General features: G+C 47.2%; 1 non-coding gene across 1 annotated transcript; it reads left to right on the forward strand.

Annotated features, from left to right (window-relative positions):
- The first annotated feature begins 12,033 nt into the window (after positions 1-12,033).
- On the forward strand, positions 12,034-12,140 carry LOC120657934. The gene has a single exon (XR_005668462.1). It is a non-coding gene; the product is annotated as a small nucleolar RNA R71 (small nucleolar RNA).
- Positions 12,141-26,883: the final 14,743 nt, after the last annotated feature.

A 26,883-nucleotide genomic window follows, 5' to 3' on the forward strand; every position in this document is an offset into this window, starting at 1 on the left:
CCGGAGCAGCCGTCTTCCGAGCACTTTGAGCAGCAGCAGGAGCAGTTTGAGGAAGGCAAGTGTAACATGAACAACCTATCACCTTTAAATACACTTTCATACTGCATTTTAATACTGTATGCCTATAAGGATTTCCTAGCCACTTTATATCCTTTATATATATCCTTTATGTTGCATTTTGTTTAGTTGTGCTAGGTTGTTGCGCTATAACACACTCTGGTCCTTTTTAATTAATTTGATTAATGGTTTACTTGAACTTAATTCTGAGAGTGGCCCTCTGTGCTTCGTGCTTGGGTGGCTCACGTCTCGTTAAAATATGGTTTTTGTAGAAACATGGTTTAGGGGGCCAGCACAGTGCTTAGTGCTTGGTTGGCCACTCTCCATAAGGACCGGTTCATAGAGCGACAACCTGGGACAACAGCGCTACCACAAGGCTAGAATGGGATAGACTTGGCGTAATAATTAGATCTTTTTGGTTTGGAGTAACTTACCTGCGGGGCAGGGGCGGTAAGCTTCTATGGCCCTCGTGCTGAGTGGCCTCGTCTGTGCTTCGTGTCTTGACACCCACTAGACCTGCTCCATAGTCGCTGATCCACCCTCGCGGTTACTCCCTACCAACGAGATTCTTTGTAAAGGCCTCGTAGTGAGTCGCTAGTCATCTCACCTAAGGAAGTGTGATGAACAACTGGCGTAGCTCACGACTTGTGGGTAAAGATGTGCAACCTCTGCAGAGTGTAAAACTGGTATACTAGCCGTGCTCACGGTTATGAGCGGCCCAGATCCTCCTTTTGATTAGTGGGGTTATCTCCTTCCGACGAGGGAGGTGCCTCTCGGGGTTACTTGGTGGTTTTGGTTTGGTTCTCAGTAGTATCATGATTAAATTTGACTAATTACTATGTAACTGGGTTAATGGTAATACATCAACTCGTAGTAAATAGCTTAAATAAAATCTTGCCAACACTTAAAAGCTAATGCAGTTGAGTCAGCCAACCTTAGAGCCTCATAGTTTGTGTTATACTTGTTGAGTACGGTTGTGTACTCACTCTTGCCTCTTCTCTACTTTTTCCTCTTGGCTACGCTACTGCTGCTCAGTTCCTGCCGACGCGAGGGAGTTCGCTCAGCGCTTCTAGGACTACGAGGACTTCTAGGCATTCGTCTCCCAGTCGACGTCCCTGTGGCGCCCTGCTCAGCTTCGGAGAGTTTTTATCGTATTTTGTACTTCGCTTCCGCTGTATCAGACATTTTGTCATTAATGTAATAAATAACATTCGTATTCGCTTTATTATATCTTTTTACGTGATATGTGCTATGATATACTGTTCATTCTATTGTATATACGTGTGACTTGATCCTGGCACGTATATGATTGATCGGTTTATGTCCTTTTTATAAACCGGGTTTTACAGCCTGGGATGGCGTCGACCCGGGCGCGGGGCGATGGCGTGGGGGCAGTCCGTGCACAGAGGCGGGCGGGGTGGCGGCGGGTGGGGGGGGAGGCGTCGGAGCGGCGGTGAGCGGAGCGGCGGCGCGAATAGGAAAAATGGCTAAGTGTGTGGCCGCGGGGGGGGGGGGGGGGGGGTTATTTCCACTAAAATGCCGTGTGGCAGTTATGCCGAGGGCGGGATCTGATCACTCAGCATACTAACCATATGCCGAGTGCCGGATCCTAGGCACTCGGCATACCCTAAGTATGCCGAGTGTCATAATTTTGGTACTCGACATATTTAATTTTTCAAATGCAATTTACACCCTTTAGATAAACTCAATTAAAAAAAATTTTAACTACAAAGTTGTTTGCCTTGTCAACATCTACAACTTTTCTATATAACTTTTTCTCATTTCACAAAGTGACCGTAAAATTGTTCACAAATCGGATAGCTCTGGGAGATGATTCTAGAATCAACACAGAGATCAATAAAATTAGTGAACTATCTCAACAATATTTTGTCAAATGCATAAAATATCAAAATAAAACTTGTTCCTCTTCTCAATATTGATAACTTTGTAGTTCAAAACTTTTTTGTTTCAAGTAATTCTGACGGCGCAAATTACATTTGAATTTAAACGAATTCAATTTTGAAGTTCTTTTGAAATACCTCGGATGGGTAAACAGCCAAAAGAAAATGTGTAGATCTCGAAAATATAAGAAACTTTGCAGTTCACAAGTTTTTATTTAGAAATCATGTTGTCAAAGAAAATTAAGTTTGAACTTTTAAAATTTGAAAATTCAAAATTTCAAATTCACCTCGTATGAAGATTCTACCAAAATGAAAGTTGAAGATCTAGGTAAGATATGAAATTTTGTAGTTCAAAAGTTTTTTTTAATCTGTTTAGACGCTTAAACTTGCGATTTACAGTAACTTAAATATATAATTTAAGGAACTGCAACCCTAACTGGACACTAAACAAACTACGGCGCGATGGTAACGGTGGGTTTTTGGTATGCGGGAGGTCGCGTGCTCGATTCCACCGTCGGCCACAATTTTTTTTTTGGGTAAAACTGGACTTTGCCGAGTGCTGGGAAAAGACACTCGACAAAATCTCATTTTGCCGAGTGCCAAACGGGAAGCACTCGGCAAAGCAAACAGACGTGACGGCCGTCGCGCATGACGAGCACGTGCACCGGCTTTGCCGTGTGCTCGCTCCGAGGCACTCGGCATATCCATATTTTGCCAAGTGCCATTTATTTGCCGAGCGCCGGCACTCGGTAAATATGGATTATGGCATGTGCCTCTGGTTTGCCGAGTGTTGGGCTCTAGGCACTCGGCAAAGAGGTTCTTTGCCGAGTGCCTGTGTTGTAGCTCTCGGCAAACCTTCTGGCACACGGCATATAATAGGTTTCCGGTAGTGTATATACGGCCGGCAGCGATACATCGTCATCACACATACGCTCCACGACATTCGACACATACGTGCGCAGAGTTCTCCAACCCTTTTATATCCATAACCAAACCTGAGATACATTTCAAAGAATAAGTTATTATATAGTATATTATTAAATTTGGTACAGTGATTATATAGAAATTTTAGAATATGAAAGAACAAATAATTATTAGAAGTATTATTACCTCACAACTATGGTGTAAGAATATATTTATATACACTATTTTTCGTGAACGTACCATTGACAGTTGGATTTTATTTCTTCTCATTCTTTTCTATTTTCTCCTTCCCATTCTTTTTACCCTTTTTTCACTTTTTTTTATGTTGGTCGTCTTACTCAACAACATTAGGTGGTTTTGCGAGAATCTTGATGTTGTTTTTCCTCGAAGTGGCTCTAGACATCGCAACATAAAACTGGCTATGAGAAAAGGTAAAGACTTATTTTAGGCCGGCCGTAAATCAGACTGGTCGTACGGCCGTTCGGACCGTGGGTGTTGCATGCATGTGAGGGACAATGACAGAACCAAACAACGCATGCATGCACTTAATTTCAAAATAGAAAAGATCATAGTTTCAACACCGAGCATTGAAATCAAAATTCGATTGCACAGGTGTGTTTGTTTCAATAAAAACTTCAAAACAAGATCTCACACCACTATGTTTTAATGATATAATTTTTTTTGAGAGAAAATACTTTTTCATGCATTCTAATTTGCATATGATGTTTGCGAAAATTGCTCATGGGTTTACATAATGTTGCTTTTGCATGCCCGAGTTCAGTTAAGTGGATATTGATGTTCATATTGTGAAGATAGAATATTTAATGTGAATAGTGGATAAGGGTAAACAACTTTGTTAGGTAGGTGAATGTTTATCGCATGATCAATAATAGGCAACTTTAGCAGATCGATTGAGCATTTTGACTAATTGATTTTGGTATTTTTTCATTGTAAATAAAGCAATTTATGTGTTTTGAAAATTATCGTCGAAATATATTCAAGTGGGGTCTTGTTTTGAATGTCTCCTTGAAAGAGATACAAGTGTGCAATCGGAATTTGTATTTGCTGGATGGTTTAAGAACTACAACTTTTTTAAGTTTTGAGGTCATTTGCACGTGTCACTGCCCGCACGTTGATTCCTAATCATTGTATTCCTAAAACAGTGCGGCCATACGAACAACTAAATTTACGGCCGGCCGTATTGTAGTTGTGTCCATGAGAAAATACTGGCTCGGGAAGGTACACACTAACATTAGGGATTGTTTGACCTTGTGACTTGTTAACCGTCATGTAAAACTTAATCTGACTGGGAACTGCTTTCTTTTAAATTGGAAGGGGAACATCTCATCATCGTCGGACGGGCATAATGGTATCCGGAGGAGGAAAAAATATTTCCCCGCATGATGACCTAACACAATTTCTGCATCGATTCACTATGTAAGAAACACTCTAAGATGATGCTCACAAAGGTGACAAGTTGTTGTTGCATGTCACCTTTGTTATATGGGTGACGCGTGAAGATGATGCATGTCACCTTTGGACCCTTGGGGGTCTTCCTAAAACGTTGCTCGTCACCTTTGTTATGTGATAGGTGACGTGCAACATCAATAACATCACCTTTATTATAGGTGACGGGGCATTAAAGCAGGTCACCTATAGGGATAGTATAGTGACATGTTTTGACAAGACAAAGGTGACGGGCAACATCAAAATACGTCACCTTTGTGATGACATAGGTGACAAACAACATGCTGATGGTTCGGATGTCTAAACATTTTGTACTGCAGACGGTCCGCCAAGGGGGGCGGACTGTCTGTGACCTTGTTGGTATTTCTTAACGTCAACTGTAGAAGCATAACTAAAATACATGTCCTAGTAACAGCACCAAGAAATGGTTAACATCTCTTAGCACAATTACTGAGGAACACGAGTATTCAGAATCATGAACTATTCCGCAAGCGCAAAAAATATATCAGTGAAGCATTTTACGCAATGAATATATTGGGGTGTCATTTATATTTCCGCAGGCAAGGCAGCAGTGTAAAGATATTACTAAGCTAGGGAGAATTTCTACTGAGTTAATATTTAAGTCTGAACACGGGTAAGTGATAATAATAGCAGAGGTAGTGTGAGACAAGATGAGCTTAATAAATATAACTTTTATGGGTAGCAGAAGAATGAAAAGCAAGACAAGGGAACTAGAGATGTTTCATCAACTTTAGCATGCATGAGACATAACAGAGTTGTTTGTTTATCTAGATCAATGATCAACTTGGACTAAAGATCCAATACACAACATGGAGAACCACGCATGCCAGACAGATTTGACTGTCTGGCCATCATGAACATTTATGCACCTCCTACCCTCCTAACTAATGTGGAGGATTACGATGGCACAAAATGGGGCTGTCACCACCTGCAGGCTACCTCTACAAACTGTTGGAAAGGCCGACATGTGTCCCTAATGTCTTAACGTTTATAGAAAAATCCGCAAGCGCACGGATATACCATTGTAGCATTTCACCCGAAATTATTCAGGGTATCGTTATTTATATTTTTCTAAGGGATGGCGAGGTTGTGTAAAGATATTTACTAGTTACATAACCATGACATTATGAAATAAGGTGCAAACTGCTGATTATATAGGGGTAAGTGACAAATAAAAAATAATCAGGAGTAATGTGACACACAGAGCAACCAACTCTCATGAATAAAGAATAAACAAGCACACCTAAGGTTAGTGGGAGCATAGGCACAGATTCTAGTATACTATTCATATTAGCAGATAAGTTATGTTAGCCACATGCTTAGAACTGCAGGTGCCGGGAAATTAGGGACATCGAAGAGAATGACCCACACTGGAGAACATCCAGTCCCATTTCATCTTTGCATGAACTCCTACATGATACTCGAACGTCAGGGAGTACGCTAACTGAGAAGCAACTTCCCGGCGGACCGACAGGGCTGTCACCACCTGCGGTCTACCCCAGTCAAACCGTGGAGCACCGTCATATCCGAGGGATCCCGCATACCCGGGTGCCATACCTGCATATGAGGCCACTACCTTAGCACCCTCGGGTCCCCCACCCTTCGGATGGACAGGTAAGATGCTAAGGCAAGCCCGAAAGCACAACGAACCGATATCCTTACCCAAATCATCTGGTCTAAGCAAGCAACTAGTATAACTTGATAAAGCACAGATCAAGGCTAAGCATGCTAAGAACATAGCAAGATAACCAAGAACAAACTCAGTACGAATAGCATAACGAATGTCGGAATACAAAGCCATACCAGAGGCCAAGGATTGCTCGCCTACCTCGAGGACGACTGGATTCGCTAAAGAAGATGAAGTACTAGCCTAGCCCCACTACCCTAAGGAGTACAAGTCACAAGAGAGTGTGAGAGAGAGGCCTTCAAGTGGTGTGTGTGGAGTGTGTGGAGGGAGGCCCCTTATATACCTTGGATAGGTCGGTTCCCGCCAAAACTATACATGGAAACACTGAGAACCGCCTTCAGGAGGATCAGCACTGCCTTCCCGCCAAAGTGTACCTGGACGGGAGCCAGGGCAGGTTCGGCCGGCCCCACCTTGGCGGCCCTGGCCACCGCCTTCCTTTGTGTGTCTGCCTGGTGGGCCCTGATGTTGGTACGTCGGTGTCGGGGTCCAGTTGGTTGGTTTGGTCTGGTTTGTGGGCCTCTTTTACATGTGTTATGCAGATCGCGATCTTCTGCGACTTTATCTGTGTATTTTTTGTGTTTTCTTCTTATTCCGGACTTGTGCTCCTGAAAACATAAATCTTCGAAAACAACTGTGGAGCTAGGTTAGTGATACAAATATGCGAGTAAGAGGTATCTTTTCCTTCTTTTATGAGTATAGTTGACGGTCATATTTCGCACTTAACGACCGTCAACACACCCCCAAGCTAGCCTTTTGCTCGTCCCGAGCAAAACAAGGCGCTTGTTGTTGATCAGGAGTTGCTACGATGTTGAATTTCTAACTCATACTTAGGCACAACCAAATGCTTCTTACCTTGATTTTGAATAAGTTGGCCTTTGTTCTTACCTTTTACCTTACTCCTGTGGAGCTTATAGCATCACCTCATCTTTGGCGGTTGAGATTCAGAATGGTATCATAGAGTGCTCTCAAAAGAAATTTATAAAGTTCATCGGATGATCTCTCAGATCGCTCAATGTATATGATTCCTTACCAAGGCTTTTTATTGTGCCTTTCTTCCTCATCCTACCTCTAATGGCTGTTATTGTGGAGCTGTAGGTATGGAGGATTTGAAGGCATACCTGCTTCTCATATTTTGCTAAGTCAAATACCGGATTCAAAGGAGAAACAAATCATAAACCTTGATCAAGATGTGCAAGTGTGTGGATATTTTTGGTAGATGGTGTATGAACTCCTTTGTATGTACCATCTCTTTTTTTGGATAAGGGGCTATCTTTTCTTTCTTTTTTTTGATATGCCTAAGCATGTGGCATACCTTCTTTGGGTATGCATCTTTTCTCTCTTTTTTTTGACATGCCTAAGCATGTGGCATACCTTCTTTGGGTATGCATCTTTTATTTTCTTTTTGCATAGCCCCATATTCTTGATATATTTCTTTTGAGAGAGAGTGGTTTCATACATAAACATGGAGTTTTATTTTGTGGATGGATGGATGTTTGCTTACTTCTAGTGTAGAAGCATAGCATGTGGTGAAAACGTGTACGTGATCTTGATCATGTGAGTATGAAATGAATGTCACTAAGGGTCACACCAATTTGACAAAACTCAATGAGATAGCAAGTTGCATATGTGTAAGGTTTTCCAATGAAAACAACATATGGCTTTGGATAGAAATTTTCATATCATCGAGGAACTTTATTATATTTTTGTGTTTTCAAAATTAAATACTCCGGATGTCAAGTATCACATAAGAGAATATCATAGCAACTCTACTTAACCATATCATAGCTCACAACAATTTATATTTGGATCATGCTTTTCGCTACCCACAAGTTTCAAGTTTAAGGTTTGAACTTTTAAGCCAACAAACCCAAAACTAGATAGAGCATAACTAAGGATATGAAGGAAAATAACACAGTAACTATTCATCATCTCAACAAGGAAAACTTACATTGTGCTTACTACACATATTAAAGAAATATTTTGGTATTTTCTAAGTTTTGCAAATTTTTATTTGTTTTTAATTATGCAGTTTTTTATTTGTTTTTAATTATGCAATTTTTTATGGATTTTCTATATTTTGCAAATTTTTATGGGTTTCATGCAAGGTTATGAAAGTAGTAAAAATAAATGGTACAAGTTACCTCTCGTGGGGGTCCTCCCCCAAGCTAGCTTCAGGCTCACTACGGTTGGTCGGGGTTGAAACCCGTCCAGCGGCAGTAGGCCCTCCACTCCTCCTGTCGCTGCAACTGCAATTGCTCCATGTCGTGGAGTCTCTCGCCAGTGTGACGCTGCCATGCTTGGGATGTATCGATGTGTTGGTGCAGCGTTTCTTGTATGTTGTCGCCCTGCACCCGCAGCTCACCTAGCTGCTGGGTGATGGCATCGAAACCTCGGGATGAGTCCGTCCGTTTGATGAGGTTCGGGCCTCCACTGGAGCTGGAGCTGGTGGACCGGCGGCTTGGTGCCTGTCGTGCCCACTCCTCAGTGCTGGTACTATGCCATGACGAACCACCGGCCTCATACTGATGTGAGTGCTGTGGCTGCTGAGGCAGTGGTGTCGATTCTGCTTCCCTTCTGGTCCTACTTCTTGTCATCCTGCCAGGCAAAGCAGAAGATCTATGCCTACGAGCCCCTTCTCATGGAACGAGAGGGATGGTTAGCGAATGTCAATTATACGAATGGAACTCTGCATTGGGTAATAGGATCTCATTTGTATTGCCCAAGTAAAAGAAAATCAAAGAGTCATCCGGGCCTTTCTTGAGTGTGTGACCTTGGATCAGATAAGCCTCGTCGATATACGCACGATCGCCCTCAATGAAAGGAATAAAATTCCCCTCTAAGACACCGACACGTGTAGCGATGCGAGTAATCAAAGAAGTGCACTCAATAGGACCCGTCATCTTGAAATTCGAAAGCCATTGCTTAACCAAAGCTTGCGCGGGGGAGATTTTAATCTTGTTGACCAAGGCAGAATGAGCAACTCATCGTTGCGCACGGGTCGGACATCATCTCTAGGAAAGAGAGTGATGGCTAACCACTTGTGCATCAACTGAAGAGTCGGATTATGAATATCGTTGCACCGAGGTGCAAACTTGTCATGGACAACTTGACCCGAAATCTGGCCCCAAAATTCATGATGATTAAAACCGCGGCAAGCTTGCTTAAGAGAAATTGGCCAGCGTTTGTTGAAATCGAGGTGGCTAGCAAAAGTTTTACAAGAAAGCAAATACTCTTTCCCGAAAAGTCCAAAATAAACCCTGTTTTCCATCTCCCGAAGAGTGTAAATAAATTGGATGGTGAGGAGTCGAGAACCATACTCCTCAACGAGAATGAAGTTATCCCATCTATTGGCATGCCAAACGTTAGAGAAGTCTTCGTACATACCTTTTTTGATGAGGGGATCTGGATCGAATGCTCGGGTGTGGATGAAGCTTCGGTTCTTGAGGATGGCGTAGCCTTGTCGTTCACGGTCATCTCGCAAGTCAAGGTAGGGGGCATCTTCTGCATCAGTCTCTATGGCCTTGGCTTGCGGTTCGGCTTGCATCTCTTCGTATTGTTCTTCTTCCTCATAGTCCGTCATGCTTGGTGTAGGCATAGGTTTGGGTGTGTACGAGCTTGGGCCACCCCGAGAACGGGATGAACTTCCACCCGTCATCTTCTTGAATGCGCCGGAAACCTTTGCCCTAAGCCTTTCATGATGAAGCAAAACAAACATGTACAACTCAAAACAAGTTATGTTAATAAAATCGAAATGAATGTTCTTACCTGCGATTTGCTCCTTCTTTTCTTGCAGCAAAGAAATGAGAGAGAGAGAGAGAGGTTTCTTGAAATCAAATTTGAGGAAAAATCCAATGAAAACCTGAGAGCAAAGTTTGAGAGAGTTCGAGAGGGAGTGGGTGAATGAGAGTTGAGTGTGAGAGCTCAAAACTCACCCCTTGGCGTCTATTTAAAGAGAGAATGGCCAGGCACCGTTGGAAGAGACAAGCCTCAACGGCTATTGACCGTTGGAGAAGGATGGGCCCACTAGCCATTGGCAAGGGGCCGGCCGACCCTAGGGTTCGGCCGAACCCTAGGTGGCCCACCCTGCTGACAGCCAGGGCCCACTGCCCTTGTAACGGTCATATGCTTTTTAAACTTTGGTGCTGGCCAAACTTTGCTTTGAAAAAATGTTCAAATTTATTTTCCAAAGGATTTTAACACTCGAAAATATTTTTAGATTTTTGTGAAAACAGAAAAAGTGCTAGAAAAGTTTCTAGCATGCAAGAGTGTTTTGAAAATGCAGTGGGAAAAATTGAAAAAGTCGAGAAAAGCAAAATAGTGAAGAATAAATATGAGATACGTACCGATTTACCTTCGGCAAGGGCCCATCATTTTTGAGTCTGACGAGCGGGACCTTTCTCCTGCTTTGGTTACCACTGTTCAGCTCGTCTTGGAGAATTGGACGAGGACGAACTTGCAACTTTACGCCACTTCTTCTTGGTTGTCTTTGTGATCGTGTGGTTGTAGAATCTTGATTAGGAGACGTTGCTTCGGCTTTTTCTTGCATTCTTGGCCCGGATTTTATGTTGATCATTGAACACTATTCCTTCTTGGGCCGGAACGGGAATTTTTCTTCTTTTCCATTGATGTTGAAGCGGATTTCTCTAACCCCCACATCGATGTGTGCTCCAGCAGTGCTCAGGAATGGCCGCCCAAGGATGAGCGGTGTCTCTTTTGATATTTCCATGTCGAGCACTACAAAGTCAACTGGGATGAAGTAATCTCGAACTCTAACTAGAACATCTTCAGCGAGTTCCTCCGGATAGCAAACTGAAGAGTCGGCTAGCTAGAGGTGCATCGGTGTTGGCGTCAGATGCGTGAAGTTGAGCTTGTCAAAGACGACCTTGGGCATTACGCTGACAGTAGCCCCAAGGTCACACAAGGCATTGCCGAAGTGTTGAGTGCCAATCGAACAATTGATCGTTGGGCATCCCGGGTCTTCTTTCTTCTTTGGAGGTTGGTTGAGTATAGCAGCGCTACATTCTTCTGTAAGCTTGACAACCACCATTGTGGGCAGTGGTCACTTGTTGTTGATGATGTCCTTGATGTAGTGGGCGTAAGTTGGTACATGCATTACGTCCAGCAATGGGACATTGACATGTATCTTCTGGATTTTCTTCCTCGGGTTCTTCAGAGTCATCATGTTTTGGAGATTCTTCCTCCTCTACTTGTGGACTTGCTATTTTCTCTGCATGGTTAGGATGCGGTGGATCACGAGTGGACTTACCACCCCTCGTGGTCACCGCATTTATCTTTTCTAAAAAGGGAACAACATCAGCTATTTGCGCAAGTTGTGTTTCTATCATTTTGTTGAAACTTAATTGATTTTTGAGTGCAGAAGAAAGAGTTTCAACTTTTGCATTTATATTTTCCAAAATTTTATCGTTGGCAGCAAGCTTTTTGTTTAAGGATTCATTTATTTTAGCTTGGCCAAAGACTAGATCTCTCAAGGAGGGTTGGTTCGAATTGAAATTTGAGTTAAAGTTGTTACCTCCTCCTTGGAATGGTGGGCGTGCTTGACCCCACCCCTGGCCTCCTTGTGGACGAAACCTGGTGTTGTTGTTGTTGATGTGGGCTGCGTCTTCTCGGGTCTCAGGGCAGTCATTCCCCGAGTGTCCACCGTCACCACAAACCTCGCACATTGAGTACGAGTTCATGGCATGGACGGAAACGGGCATCTATTGCCGGTTCCCTTCATCAAGTTTCTTCAGTAGGAGGTCCAGCTTGGCGGCGAGCATGTCCGTCTCCTTGACGGTATGCATTCCGCCCTTTGTTCTGGGCTGGGAACGCTCCTCGTTCCAGCCCTGGTTGGAGACCATCTTTTCAATTAAAGATTTTGTCAAGTCCAGATAGGTTCCTCCAGCAGCAGCATCAAGATGGGCTCTAGATGTAGTCGTTAGCCCATTGTAGAAGCTTTGGAGCACGAGCCACTCGTCCATCCCAAGATGAGGACAGGCGAGTATGTATTCTTGAAGTCTCTCCCAAGCTTCTGGGATGGATTCCATCCCCGTCTGTTGGAAACTTGAAATTCTTCCATGCAGGGCATTTGTTTTGCCCAACGGAAAGAATTTTGCGAGAAACGACGTAGAACATTTGTCCCACTTGATGACGGCTTCCTTGTTCTGATAAAACTATTGTTTTGCTTTCCCCAGGAGAGAGAAAGGAAACAGGCGAAGTCTGATGGCATCGGCCGTAACGCCCCGTATGGTCACGGTCTTGCATAACTCTAGAAAGTTCTGGAGATGGACGTTGGCGTCCTCATTTGGCTTGCCACAGAATGGGCTAGCCTGCACCATATTTATGAAGCTAGACTTCATCTCAAAGTTCACGTCCCCAATATCAACATTAGGTCCAGTTGCCACATTGGCAGCTGAGGGGACGGAGAAATCGCGGAGAGTCTTCTCAGCCATGGGTTCGGTGATTGTTGATGGTGCTTGAAGGGCTGGTTCGCTTGTGGACTGCGAGAGCGGAGGAGGGACGATGCGAGGTCGAACCCTTCTTACGAGCTTCTCTAGATTTTTAACGAAGTTTGTCGGCAAGGAGAAACCAGACATACACTACCCTGTTTTCATCCAATCATGAGAAAAAAAGATAAACACATTATCCTGTATAAGCAGTAGCTACTTCTTACTCATATTGCCAGGTTTATGTGCTTAGTAAAATCTTTACACCTAGTGCCATCCCCGGCAACGGCGCCAGAAATGCTTGTTGGCATTTCTTAGAGCAATCACTAGGAACGGGGTTGTTAAGCTCGTTCCCGGCAACAGCGCCAGAAATACTTGGTTGGTATGTCTTAATGTTTACAGAAAAATCTACAAGCGCACGGTGTTGACAGCCAAAATTGGCACCAACCGGTCTGACCGACCGGTCTGACCGGTCGAGGCACTGTGGCCAGTCCGGCAGGGGACCGACCGGTCTGACCGGTGGGTCCGACTGGTCTGACCGGTCTAGGAGGAATCCGATTGTAATTAGAGTTCTTAATAGATTTAGATATGTAAACATAATTTCTTGCGGGGTAAGTCTTCCCCACTCTATAAATATAAAGGGTCACGGCCAATTGAGGACACAACCCAATCGAATCTATCAAAAACACATCTTTTATCTCTTTACTTTTTCGCTTTACCCTACTTTTCCAACCTCGACATGCTATTCTTCTCTCGTCTCCATGGCATTTGAGGACGCCCTAGCCAGCCTGCCGAGCCTAGGGCAACCCTACGCGCGCTTTCCCCGACGGGGTGCCCCCCGGGTGAGCGTTCGTCGGGTCATCGTCGTTCTACACGGCGACCGGTCTGACCGATCCCTCTGACCAGTCTGACCGCCCCACGCAGGAAGAGCTGCAAGGAGCCCCTCCTCGCGCCGCGTGACCTAGTGCGATCGTGTGTTGATCCGTAAAAGGAGTCAACACACGGATATACCGTTGTAGCATTTCACCCGAAAGTATTCACGGTATCGTTATTTATATTTTCCAAAGGGATGGCAAGGTTGTGTAAAGATATTTACTAGTTACATAACCATGACATTATGAAATAAAGTGCAAACTGCTAATTATAAAGAGGTAAGTGATAAATAAAGGATAATCAGGGGTAATGGGACACACACAGAACAACCAACTCTCATGAATAAAGAATAAACAAGCACACCTAAGGTTAGTGGGAGCATAGGCACAAATTCTAGTATACTATTCATGTTAGCAGATAAGTTATGTTAGCCACATGTTTAGAACTGCAGGTGCCATGAAATTAGGGACATCGGGGAGAATGACCTGCACTGGAGAACATCCAGTCCCGTTTCATCTTTGCATGAACTCCTACACGATACCCGAACGTCGGGGAGTATGCTAACCTAGAAGCAGCTTTTCGGCGGACCGACAGGGCTATCACCACCTGCGGTCTACCCCAGTCAAACCATGGAGCACCGTCATATCCGAGGGATCCCGCATACCCGGGCACCATGCCCGCATATGAGGTCACTACCTTAGCAGCCCCGGGTCCCCCACCCTTCGGATGGACAGTTAAGATGCTAAGGCAAGCCCGAAAGCACAAAGAACCGATATCCTTACCCAGATCATCTGGTCTAAGCAAGCAACTAGTATAACTTGATAAAGCACAGATCAAGGCTAAGCATGCTAAGAACATAGCAAGATAACCAAGAACTAACTTAGTATGAATAGCATGACGAATGTCGGAATACAAAGCCATACCAGAGGCCGAGGATTGCTCGCTGACCCCGAGGATGACTAGATTCGCTAAAGAAGATGAAGTACTAGCCTAGCTCCACTACCCTGAGGAGTACAAGTCACAAGATAGTGTGAGAGAAAGAGACCTTCAAGTGGTGTGTGTGGAGTGTGTGGAGGGAGGCCCCTTATATAGCTTGGATAGGTCGGTTCCTACCAAAACTATACATGGAAACACTGAGAACCGCCTTCAGGAGGATCAGCACCACCTTCCCGCCAAAGTGTACCTGGACGGGAGCCAGGGCAGGTTCAGCTGAACCATAGGTTCGGCCGGCCCCACCTTGGCGCCCCTGGCCACCGCCTTCCTTTGTGTGTCTGCCTGGTGGGCCCTGATGTTGGTACGTCGGTGCCGGGGTCCAGTTGGTCAGTTTGGTCTGGTTTGTGGGTCTCTTTTGCATGTGTTATGCAGGATGCTATCTTCTGCGACTTTATTTGCGTATTCTTCGTGTTTTCTTCTTATTCCGGACTTGTACTCCTGAAAACATAAATCTTCGAAAACAACTGTGGAGCTAGGTTATTGATACAAATATGCGAGTAAGAGGAATGATATTTCACACTTAATGACCATCAACAAAATTCAAACGTAAACTTTAACCCAAACACCACGTCTGCATTAACGATTACTACTATAGCCTTGCACAAGGGACATCCGTCTCTATCAGGAACCTTAGTTCTAGAGCACCCAATTAAGGGAGATGTAACCAAATTGTGTTGTTATCTTACTAACTCAAGTTGACATGTAAGATAAACTACTCAAAATATTATCATGAAAGGATCACATATATTACCAAGCATATGAATCAAACATACCAAATTCAATAAAACAAACATCTAGAACAAAGTAAAGACATACATAAAGAGATGATACAAGACATACTAACTCTTCATGAAGACTCTAACTCCATGAGTTACAACTCCACACCTGAATTCTACTCCCTAAAGCTTTACAAGAGAATATCTCTCAGTCCGGTTTCAAATGAAAGAGCTTGGAGAGTTGAAGCACTTTCTTGGACTTGTGGTGGAGCGCACAAAGGAAGGGCTATTTCTGGTACAATAGAAATATGCCATGGATCTTCTACATAAAGGTTCGGGATGATTGACTGCAAGCCCATGTCTACTCCTATAGATCCCAATGTGAGGCTACAAGAAGTTGAAGGGAAGGACTTGGAGGATGTGACTATGTATCGACAGCTGGTCGGAAGACTTATCTATCTTACCCTGACTCGGCCAAATATTTTCCTATCTAGTGGGAGTGGTCAGTCGATACATGAGCAATCTAAAGAAGCCTCACCTTTATGTAGTCAAACGCATCCTCAGATACGTTAAAGGCACCATCAATTTTGGTATTCTATACAAGGAGACGAAAGATTGCCAGGTGATGGGATATTGCAATGCCGATTACGCTGGAGATTGTGGCGCACGACGATCAACCACAGGATACTTCTTCAGTCTTGAGTCAAGACCCATATCATGGTGCAGCAAGAGACAACCCACGGTGGCATTATCAAGTCCTGAAGTTGAGTATCGATCAGCAGCAATGACAGGTCAAGAAAGCACCTGGCTTAAGCAATTGATGGAGGATCTTCATCAACCGATGGATTATCAAGTAAGGATTTCTGTGACAACTTATCCTCTATACGCCTAGCAGAAAATCCATTTTTTCATGCAAGGACCAAACACATAGAAGTCCACTACCACTACATAAGGGAAAAGTTCCTTGAAGGTAAGATTGAGATGGTGCCTACAAAGACAGATGGGCAATTTGCTGACATCTTCACAAAAGGTCTAAACAAGGCAAAATTTGAGCAGTTTCGAGAAGCACTCGGCATGGTCTGCAAAAACAAGTCTGGATAGAAGTTTACCTTGAGGGCGAGTGTTGGAAGAATGCAAGACAACCTTCTAGAGTATTCTCTACAAGGCAATAACAAGATATTTTATGGTGTACTCTAGAATTAGGAATAAATAAATTAAAAAACCTTGTAATATTTAGGAAGAAGGGGGACACATATCACCACCCAATGATCCTTCTTGACCTATAAATAGAGGACCTCCTCTTTGCCATGCCATCTATCAAAGATTATGGTAGATGAGAAGGGTGAGTGCTAGAATAGCTACAAAGAGAGGGTGTGTTGTGTACTCTTGTGTAATACTATTGTGTTGTAATAAAGCAAGTGTTTTTGTAAGTGTTAGTCTCCTAGTTTCTAATTACTTAGTGTATAAGTTGTGATCTATCGTAGGCTAGCTCTGCCACCTGGGATCAGAAAGGATCTGGGCTTTTCATCATAGGAAGTGTCTGTCTCCCGGAAGCCAGCTTCTTCTGTTTGTAGGCTCTGCCACTCAAAAGCGAGAAAGAAGCTCTACCATCGAAAGGATCTTATACACTAAGTAGTTAGAAATTGAAAAAGCTAACTGACTCTAGAGTGAGTTGGTGTGTCTTATGTGTAGGTCCTCAGCTAAGGGGGTATTAGGGCCACCTCGGTTCCCAACATAGTGTATCCCTGTATACAGTAAGGACACTTTTGGGCTTGCAGTGCTTTGGCTAGAAGGTCTGATGCACATGTCTTGGTTTCGACTAGTTTCAAGGCAAAAGATCTGGATTTGAATACCCAATACATCTGCTAATGCTATAATTGCTGGATTATCAGGTGAAATGAATCGGGTTTTCGAAAGAAGAACCCGGCTCTCTATATTGTTGTGATAGTCCCTAGATCAGTAGCTATCATATACAGAACTCATTTCAATCACACATCACAGTCGTACAACATCTTAGATACAAACATGGGTTTATTTATTACATAAATCCAGAGGATCTGTGTTACAATATTCTGATACAAGCCTCTTGGGCTAAAAAGGAAACAAGCAGAAATCGGAAATGCTAGCTAAACTTCTGGGCCGTCCTCCATCTTGATGTTTCTTCTCCATAGGCAGACTTGAGCATAGAACGAACCGTCCTTAACCTTCATCCTTCATCACCTAGCTTGATCTTCGAGTCTGGTACTGACTGAAATGTCGGATCCTCAGCTCTATTCTTTAGCTTCAGACTTGGTCTCCACGTCGGATCCTGTATCTAACAAACTATCCCCAAGGACGGGATATGTTCACGTCACAATCCGTATGCAGCTTGAAGTGGATGCAAGGGTAAGAAAAGTGTCCAAGGATAAGGCCGAGTTTTTCCTATGCTACAACAGCAAGCTCAAAGCATCATCCAAATCTCCTGACGCGGTCCATTCCGGCATCCCGGACTACCGATCGACTCACCTTCAAACACTCACTTAGTCGGTACGAGAACTCCCACTCCTCACACCTCAACTGCTATCTGAGCAGGAAAGTAAGACTAGAGGGAGGTAGAAATATCTAGCGGGACTACACTATGAGAGTCAAGCCGGATCAAGAGTTGTACATATCCGAGTACACAGCTATACGTATAGTTTTAACTCTGCAGAGCTTGTACACCTGTACCCACTCGGGCTGCAAGTCGGGAGTTAACCAACTGAGACACAACACACAACCACAACTCTCTAGCCGATACGGTACCATCCTGCTTTCCCGGGGTTAGGGACATTCGGCACAACGAATGACCCAGGACTGTGAATCTCTAACCTGGCCAACTGGCTTCAAGAGTCTTGAAGACTAGGGTCGTCCAATACGACTCGGCCCGATGCACCCCGAATGCCTCATGGGCGTGCACGGTCTACCCTCTTCTCAACACACTACTCTACTCCTACAGTCCTGGTACCGTACCGCTAGGAATGGCAGGAACCCCTGCCTATACGGGGGTAAGTAGTGTGCACGTTTAACATAGTTCCGTCATGAGGTCCACTCTCTCGATCTATGTTGCCAGGGAATCAAAATGCGTATCCGCCGCTAGCGGTCTGCAGAAGGCACCCATTACAGGTATCGCCTCTCCTTTCTCCATCCACCGGTGTCCTCCGACACTCATGCACCCACCACAGGTGCCTCGTAGGGTATCATAACACATACCCCTGGCTCCCTGATCCGAAGATCAGGCTGGTCGCTCGCCCCCGCTAAAATCCTATCCACCAGCTCCTCATATGTGAATCCCCACTCACGTCAAGACTACCACCACAGAAACCTAGTATCCCATCACACTCATATTCCCCTAACCATATGATTGTGGAGTAGGTGGTCAAGGAGTCGGTAAACAAATGGGTCATGCAGGTTCACTCAACAGTATGTAAAAGTGGTAGCAGATCTAGCATGCGATGTCTATAGGTGATAAGAACAGAGATGGGCGTGAACCTGGCATTTCTTCGTAGACTTCCTAGGTCTTCGTGTCGTCCGGGACGTACTCTTGGGTTTTTGGGGTCTTCTGTTCGCTCGCGACATGCTTCCGGGCCTTTAAGGTCTTCTCGTCGTCCGGTACGTTGATCAGCTCCTCCCCATAGGGACCTAATCATAATAACATATAAAGATAGGGGCTAAAGTGCAAATATGCACAAAACTACACGAATAAGATCCAAATCACCACACATCCTACTCTAACCGGTAGATCATGATTTTAGATGAATTTTGAAATTTATTTAATATTTTTCGGATGTCCGGTTGATTTATTATTAATTTTCAAAGATTAAACCAATTTCTGAAATTAATAATGGATTATCAAAAAAGAAAACAAACAGGGTGACATGTGGCAGCTCCTGGCAGCTCCGATTTGATGACATCAACAGTGGGCCCTGCTGATGTCAGTGTTGACCAAGTCAATGTGTTGACCTGGTCAACGAGTTTGTGGGGTCCACAGGTCAGATGGGGCCCACGAGTCAGTCTCACATTGAGGCTGACAGACGGAGCCCATGTGTTCAGGGTTTCTAAAAAGAAAAAGAAGAGGGAAAAGAAAAAAAGCTGGATAGGTTCTTGGGCTGGTGGACCGAGGTCAGCTCGGCCCAGCCCAGATGTGGCGGCTCGGCTTACCAGGCCGGCTCGGTTTGCAGCTAAGTGGGCTGGCTCGTTAATGGCTCAAGGAAAAGGCCGGCTCAGGACTCGGCTTATGGGAGAAAAAGGGTCGGCTCGTTTTGGTTAAGGGATCGTGGGTCGGCTTGGGTCTTGCGGCTAAAAAGGTTGGCTCGGCTCAGCAGGTTTCTATTTCCGCCCTCTCTCACTCTCTCTCTCTTTCTCTCTCTCTCTCTATTTCCCCCACCGACTGTCAGACCGGGCCCGCTGGTCAGCTGCGGCACACTCGCTGACACGTAGGGCCCATGTGTCGGCGTCAACGGGATCACGTGCGGCGCCGACCGATCCGGTGTGGCTAGGCTTGTTGCGTGCTGGCATATGGCGGGAACAATGGCACCGGCGGCGGCCGGTCCAGCAGCAGCGGCGGTGAGGGCTCGCCGGTGGCGAGGGCTTCTGGCGGCGACGGTGGTGGCATCTTGGGGGACTCCTCAGCGCGGAGCTTGGCCGTCGACGGATCGATGTCGGGTCTAGGGCAAGAAGAGGCGGGGCTTCGGCGAGGCAGGGCAACGGCGAGGTCAGACGGGGCGGCGGCATCCCCGGAGACGAGACCTGGCCCAGCAACTTCCCTCTCCTTCTCTCGCGGCTCCCCCTCTCCTTCTTCTTCTTGCTTCTCCCTAGTTCTTCTTCTACTCCTCTGTGCGGCGGCGGCGGACGGCTTGTGTCGGGTACCATAATTAGGGGCACCCAAATCCAGGGACCAAACCGCCCTCAAAACACAAAACGCAACAGGCCCACGGTGCCTGCCACCTTGCCAGGCTCTACAACCACAGCAAGCCTAGACCTACCATCTTCCTCCGATCCGAAGGGAAAGAAGGATTACTCGACGGCTCCAAATCTCTTAAACAATGCCCAAAGAGGCCCAATTCGCACTCAGCCCACATCCTAGCTCTGTGGAACGGCCCATCCGGACCCCCCTCGAACCCACGGACCAATCTCTGCGTCGCTCAAGGCCTCCCCGCCGAGACCCTCGACAGCGCACCGCTTCTCCGCCTCACTCGAGGGTAACGAGCCTACCCTCGGGAGAGCGGACAAACTCTGCCTCGCTCGAGGCCACCCCTCGGCAGACGGATCTAGTAACCCATTTGCTCACCCACCCGACGAACGGAGGCATTAAATGCTAACAACTCCACCGCAGGGCCCGGGTCAGACGGCGTCAGGCCGCCATGCCGCACAGTGGCTGTGACTGGAGTCCCGTCCACCAACCCCGGTCACTACTCCGCCATCCCCAGCGCTACAGCGACACTGTGGGAACCCTTCGACGCTCTGTGCAGACGTGCCCGGCACTGCTCCCCTAGTCTGTGTACTTTCTTCACTGCAGAACCCTCGACGGGCATGGGCGCAACCCTCGAACGCGGCCTCGGCCTTGACCGGAGCAAAACCCCCGCTTGGAGGACCCTCGGCGCTCTGCCACGCCATGCCTAGAGGACGATACCCCCCACAGCAACTACCACGACGCCCACAGGAGCTATCAGGACGCCAGCGCGATCTCCGCAAGGCCAGGACATTCCCCGGGGCGACTGCACGCCCGGCGCCATGATCTCTAGTACCTCACAGTGTACTTTCTACAGTAGACTTCCACCACGCACCCCCAATTCGGGGAGAAGACGACGACTTCTAACCCCCTCCGTACATGTACTCCACCCCTCCTTGTGTCTATAAAAGAAGGAGGCGGGCCTCTCATCCACACGAACGAACACACGATCTAACTCCGCTAGCTCCACTCGCACACAGAGCACTCGCTCACTCTCCGGATATTGGCACTTGCCTCAATCACTTAGCAGAGACCTGGGAGCCTCCCTCCCTCTCTTGCCTTGCTTGTACCCCTACTACAGGCACTCTGGTGCAAGATAATACAGCGCCCTCGCACACCCCTGCTGGACGTACGGCCCCACAGCCGGAACTAGGATAAACCCGCGTGTTCTTGTATTGCCTCTTGCATCAACCGTCTAGGGTTAGGGATCACGCAGCATCTTCACTAGTTGGTGCCGGGCCGCCGGGTCTGGACACCAATAGTTGGCGCACCAGGTAGAGGAGCGCTGCGTGACTTTTGTCTTTGTTCCTGTTGTCCCCTAGATGGCAGACGGGCCACGCCTGCTCCCGGCAGGCATGGTGCTCAGGTTTGGGAGCCTTGACTTCGTCGCGACTGGCATCAGTTACGACATGGAGCTTCTCCCGGCCGGAGCAAACCCCGACACTCCGACTCCACCACCCCGGCGCAGGAGGCGCTCGGGCCAGCGCGCGCAACAAGCGTGCATGGAGTGGTGCAGAGTGGTTCGCCTTAGCTCCCCCACATGGGTCGAGGCAGGCATATCGTAGCCTAGCGCCATGGTGGAGGACGTCACTACATTACCACCACCAAGTGCAGCCCCGGCGCCTCCCAAGGAGGGCGCGACCATGCCATCGCCCTTTCCCTTCGGGATGCGCTCCGCTGCTGCGACCTACGCTTCGTCAGTCAGCACCAACATGAGCGCGTACGAGGATCTGCCGGGTCATCACCTCATCTCGATCCGCAACCTCATCGCGTCGACTCTAGATGATTCGTACCCCACATTTAGCAGCTACATCGCTTCTATCCTTTAAATTCCAATCTATTTGTACATAGTTTGTACTTGTATCTCAAAGTTCCCGAAGCAATAAAGAGTATGCTTTATTTATTTTTATTTTTTTGGAACCTTTCGAACCCTCAGGGGCTCGGACGCACATGAACAGTGAGGTAGGCTCTGCTTTACCCTCGGCAAAACCAAACTTCCCTCGCGGGCTACTATGGGGGAAACCCCGAACGTCCCCAAAAACACCAATGTTTTTTTTGAAAAAATTATGTATCTAAGTTCCTCGTATACTTAGAAAGATAGACGCAAGGCATAAGCGACTGTGGAACGGGATCGGCCGAGCCGCGGGACCACCTACGCCTCCGGGATACAGCATTCCCACACACCACCCTACGCCTAAGTTACTTATGAACGCAAACTTCCTCGCTGAAACCTATCTAAGATGCATACGAGAACACGGAAATAAAGTAAAGAAAATGAGGGCTCGAATAAGGCCTCGAGCAGCCACACTGTCAATATACATTAACTAGTATTCTCACACAAAAACATAGTTAAGACAAAATATTAACTCATTTACATGGGCTCCGAGGCCCAGACTTCCTACAGGTTGCCTTCTCCCCCCTGCGGATCCTCAGTAGCATTGTCTTCGGCTTCGGGGAGGAGATCGTCCTTAAGCTTATTGGACAAGGCGGCGGCGAAGCCCTCGACGGCGGCATCAGCCTCTTCCATAGCAACCATCGCAGCATCCCCCTCGACGCCAGGCGCGATGACGTATCCCAATGACACCCGCTCGAGGTTCATGTCGTAGTGTGTCGAGGCCACGGCGAGGGTCCTTTGAACGCCGAGGCAGAAGGCGTTCCTGATACGCTCGGCCACCCGACCACCCAGTGACCGCAGGTGACTGGACACCGAGCTACCAGATGAGGCTCCCTCCCCCTTGAGTTCTTGGCACACGGCCATGGCGGTCTTCTCCAGGTCTGCATGTTCAAGCTACACCGTTGTGAACGCGACCTGGATTGCTTCCTTTGCCGTGGTCTCGTCCGCCACCCTCTTCCTCAGCTCTGAATGAGAAAACAAAGATGAGTTTCGGCAAACTAAGAATCGACTTAAGCAAAAATCTCGGATACTTACCCTTGATGCATTCTTGTGCTTGCGCCAGCTGAGTCTGCGCGGCATCCGCCTGCTCCCGGAGCGTGGACAAGGAGGCCTCCCTCTCTCTGAGGGTGGTTTCTGCGTTGCGGATGGCCACCTCCCATGCCTTGAGGACAATGTCCTTCTCCGTGAGGGTGACGGTGAGTGTGGTGATGGACGTCCTCTCGCGCTGGAGCTCAGCATCCTTACGCTGGAGCTCAGCCTTTGCGCCCTGGAGTTTAGCCTCCTTCGCCTCGAGTGTTTTATCCTTCAGCTCTAGCGCCGCTCTAGCTCGCCGCAACTCGGCCTCATGTGCCTCGGCCTCTTGGGCCTTCTGGTTGGCTGCGGCTCGCTGTGCATCACGCTCGCTGTGGGCTCGGGCCAGCTTGAGCTCCAGCTCACGGCTCCGCACCTCCAGAGGGAACACCTGGCCAGCCCGGGCATTGGCTTCGTCCAGCTGTGTGATCAGATTGATGTTGTATTGATCAAGCTAGCACACCCTGGAGTACAGCTGCATGAGCCTAGCACTCTTATCTCGCGACATGGACATCAGCTGCTGTAGACGAAGAAACATGAGTGGAAATCATATGCATGAAACCGAAAACAGGCGAATAGGACACTCACATTGTTGACGTTGAAGTTTGCATGCGAAAAAAAGGCTCAGAGCGAGAGAGGTTCTCCTCGATCTGGACCCCGATGGCGATATGTACCCGCCAGGCGTTGCCATCTTCCCGCTCGGCACGGGCAAAATCCGAGGGAACCCCAGACTGGGTGATCGCACAGTCGACCCCGTGGTGGGGCCCCTCGGATGTACCAGCCTCAAAAACATCTTCGGAGGCCAAGATGAACTCGGCAATCCGGACGGCGGCGTTAGCCGCAACAGCCGGGTCGATGTCCTGCGAGTCCCCGTACTCCTCGCTCGGCGGCAACTCCACCACCGGCACTACGTTTCCCGTCGCCGACTGTGCCGCTAATCCCGCAGCGTCACCCTCGCCCCCAGCCCTCGTGGGTTCCGGGACGAGGGTCTCCTCCAACACCCCCGCGGGGGTCATCTGCATCATCGCCGCGGCCCCTGCACCCTCGACCTCAGCCCCCGCGGGCTAAGGGGCGAGGACCTCTCCCTCTGCTTGGCTAGCGAGGTGCTCCGACGCATCCCCGCCAGTCTCTCCTCCTACAGCCCCTGGCCGGGCGGTGTCATCTGCGCCGCCTCGGCCGGCATCATCTGCAGTTCCCGGCCGGGCGGTGTCTTCCGCGCCGCCTCGGCCGGTCTCATCTCCGGCACCCGGCAGGGCAGCACCCTCCGTGCTATCCCGGCCGGCCTCCTCTTCGGTGTCCGCCCGAGCGGTCGCTGCTGCTCCGCTCTGGCCGGCGTCGCTCCCGCCCTCCAATGCTCGGTGTCGGTGTTTACCGCCAAGCCTGCTCAGGGATACCCTTAGCAGTAAGGTTTGTAGGTAGGGATCGACTGCTCTGGAACTCGATGGTGTAAGGAACACAAAGATTTAGATAGGTTTGGGCCGCGAGTTGCGTAATACCCTACGTCTTATGTGGTTGCATTGTCTTAGGTGTTGATGATCGTTTGGAGGGGTTCCCTGCCCGCCCTTATATATCCGGGGGAACAGGGTTACATGAAAAGTCCTATCCGAGTACAGTTGGAGTCTTACTACAACACAATCGGGTAGTTTCCTTTGTACTGCAGCTAGTTCTACGCCTATTCAGGTAGTTACAAAAGAGGTAAGGTACATCCATGAGCTATCCCTTACTCTAGAACATTCTATGTCTATAAGCAGCCCCGCTGCCCCGGGCCTGACAAGCCCCCGAGCTCTTCGTAGCCGAGTCCTGCAGGCGTCGAGTACTTGGTGGGCGTCTTCGAGTACTTCAAGTAGTCAGAATGTCCTTCCGATTGCTTCTGGGCCTTCCTTCGGATACGTCGAGTAGTCTTTCAAGTACTTCCGGTTGCTTCGAGGCTGTGAGGTGCTCAAGCCCCGAAATCTTGATCATATATGGTGCGCAAAGTACTCGCGCTCCATATGGAGTAGCCCCCGAGCCTTAGGTTGAATCGCAGAATCAGGCTGAGGGTCACTTTAGTATTTTTCCTTCATTATTTTTCAAAAAAATTGAAAAATAAATATCTGATGCACATATCCCGCAACCCCCAAGCCTTAAATCAAAATCCCATATGCTACGAGTAGCCCCCGAGCTAATATTTGGACTTAAGGATTTAAGACGTGGCATCAGATTTTATTCTTCAGAATATTTGCAGGATTTATCAGATCCAGTATCCGAAAAGACCTCTTTTTCGGATAAAATCCCAGAAAAATGATACAATTGAATATGCCACACTGATTGCACCCGAAATAACTTCAGAAATAAAACACGTGATGTACAGCTCTTTTCTGTGTGTTCACATGTGATGTTACTGTATGGAGAATCTGCATTATTGCGTCCTTGAATGCATCCGTGAATGCTGCAACTGTAGCGTCATGGGTTGTCCTCCAGTCGTGTCCCTTGTGACTATAAAAGGGGGGAGAGAGGCCTTTGCCAGAAGCACCAATGTGTAACAGCCATGGCTTATCCTTGGTGTTCTTGCTCTCGCCCTCCTGAAGTTTGTGTAGTCCTTTCAAGCAAAAGATGCTAGAAGAGAACTTGCGAATGACAAAAAAAGTCCCTGCTACCTCATCCTGCCACTCGCATGCTCTCATTGGATCCATTCTGGACATCATGTCCTTGCATCTTCCAATGAGGCAGGTTCTCTGTGGACTGGTTGAGTCTTGTAGTGTCACATCCTTGGGGTTGCCTATTTCTGGGTGCCCAAGAACTTACATCTCTGGCAAGGAGACTCAATCTTGTCACAACGTATTCAGGGAGAACGAGAAATTTCTTCGCAAGATGCTACAAGAGGAATTGCGAGGTGATTACTGTAATCTGCCTCCATACTCTTGAAATTTTTCTCCCAGAATACGAGTATCATTATTCCCTTGATGGGAATAACAAGTTTGTACTTTGTCATGGTCTCAGGCCAATCTAGTTGTAGCAGGCTTCTCAGGAAGCCAAGAAGTGCGCGTGCAAAGCCTAGTCGTTGTAAAGTTAGTTAGGAAAAAGTACTCGAGTTGTAATATCGAGTAGTTGTACTGTGTCGAGTACTTTTCCTTGTTCTAAAATGTAATCCCAGTCGAGGAAAGAAGAGTCGAGTAGTTGACAAGGGATGTGAGTGTTTTCTTTTTGAGTCCGGCGACTAAAGTGCCGCGGACCTCAACATCTGGGGATGATGCTGTGGTGGGACAAACCATCCCTTCCGCCACAGTGGACTCGTCAAAAGGGACTGGGACTACTCTTTCGGCGAGTAGTTCCAATGTAGATAAAGCCGGTGACGTGGGTAAGTAGGCCCTAATTGTGAAGCCTGCCCGCAAATTTGGCATCAAGGGGTTTGCTCTGAAAAGAGCTCCTATGTAAGTTTTCGAAAAAACATGTATTTTGTAGTTTTTTGTCTGTGTATCGAGTAGTTTATAACTACTTTGTCTTTTTAGCGACACGATCTTGGGGAAAGATGCTGAGGACAACTCAGCCCCCAAATCGGCAATGGAGAAGCCTCCGGATACTCCTGATATGAGTGCTCATGAGACAGAAGATATGGTGAATTCCATGCTTCGGGATTCTCTGTTGCCTGACACCGGGAGGAGCGATGAGAAGCTCCTAGAGGATGGTGGAAGCGACAGGCTTCCAGAGGAGCTGGATGGCGAAAAGCTTCCTGACGGAGGCAACGATAAGCTGCCTGAGGAAACCCCTGCAAGTAAACTTATGCCACCTTGTATTAAAAAGGTATCTTTTCTCTGCTCTTAATTTGATTAAGTAGCATATTGTTCCTCTAGATTCCCAAAATACAGGGAATACTATAGAGAAGATTGAAGA

This window comes from Panicum virgatum, chromosome 1N, assembly GCF_016808335.1.
Source record: "Panicum virgatum strain AP13 chromosome 1N, P.virgatum_v5, whole genome shotgun sequence".
NCBI classification, from domain to species: Eukaryota; Viridiplantae; Streptophyta; class Magnoliopsida; order Poales; family Poaceae; genus Panicum; species Panicum virgatum.